Consider the following 1,199-nt stretch of genomic DNA (forward strand, 5'->3'; position numbering starts at 1 on the left):
GAAAACGTTAGTAAAAATATTATTGATCGATAAGAAGATGTGGCTTAATTGCTAGAGCTGTTGACTTTGAAGCTGGGGAACCAGATTGGAGTCTGGCAGGAGGCTCCAACATCCTATTACTCTGTGCAAATCATTTAATCTCCCCGTGCCTAAAAAATGAATGTGTCCGTCTGCAATGCAACTGATGCTCATGTAAAGCACTGTTATACCTTTGGATCAAGTTTGCACTAAATAAAACTGTAAAAGAAAGTCAAGCTGAGCTTAGTCTTGTGGCAGTGAGTATACTCCCAGCATCTCCTTTACAAATGGGCCCTGTTGCCTAGCGTTTGCTCTCCCGAGCCGAGTGCCAACTGAAGTCGCTGCTGCACGGTGCCAAGAAGAAACAACATACAACATCTGGCCTTAAGATACATCTTAGTAACCTTTAAGAACAGCAAGCAAAATGGCACCTATCCCATCCAGTTGCTCGCTCGTTGCAACCCACAACTACTACAGAAGACGTCTGGGCTCTACTTCCAGTAACAGCTCCTGTGGTAATGTTGAGTATTCTGGGGAAGTTATCCCTCACCACCCAGGTCTCCCCAAAGTGGATCCTGTTCACTGGTGTGCTAGCTTCTTCTTCGGAAAACCAACCCATCCGGCCATGAAAACTGTGTCAGAAACCCCAGAAAATTCAGGAACATTCTGGGTGACCAATGGCGTGATCACGTGTGGTCTGGCTCAAGAGGTGATGAGGAAGCGCCACACCAGTGAGCTCAGTAAACCATCTGGGCCTCCGGCGTGAACGGGCCCTAGCGTATGTCCCCGCCGGTGCCAGGTTGCCTGCTTCCAAGAAGAACGCTAGGAGACAGCGCCCATTGTCCATTCCCTCCCCTTCTTCCCTCCCCCCTCCCCTACCCAACTCCCGCCCCAAATCCCTCCCTTTTGTCTTATTTTCATGGCTGCTGACATGTAGAAGTAGTTTTTATCATGATGAAAATCCCCACCGGTATTTGTTTTTTACCTTTTTAAATAACTTGAACATTTTATGGGTTTTTTCTACTCTGGCCTGTGTGGCCTTGTGCTTTATACTTGCTGAAAACTAATAAAAATGTAAGCAGCCAAAAAAAATTTAAAATTAAGAAAAGTATCAAATTTAACTTTGTATATTTATTTTAAATGTAGTGAAAAAGGGAAAAAATGCTACAGTAGCATTAACT

General features: G+C 44.7%; 1 pseudogene; it reads left to right on the forward strand.

Annotated features, from left to right (window-relative positions):
* The first annotated feature begins 256 nt into the window (after positions 1-256).
* On the forward strand, positions 257-899 carry LOC147718906 (pancreatic progenitor cell differentiation and proliferation factor A pseudogene; annotated as a pseudogene).
* Positions 900-1,199: the final 300 nt, after the last annotated feature.

This window comes from Lissotriton vulgaris, chromosome 4_1 (assembly GCF_964263255.1).
Source record: "Lissotriton vulgaris chromosome 4_1, aLisVul1.2, whole genome shotgun sequence".
In the NCBI taxonomy this organism is placed as follows: domain Eukaryota; kingdom Metazoa; phylum Chordata; class Amphibia; order Caudata; family Salamandridae; genus Lissotriton; species Lissotriton vulgaris.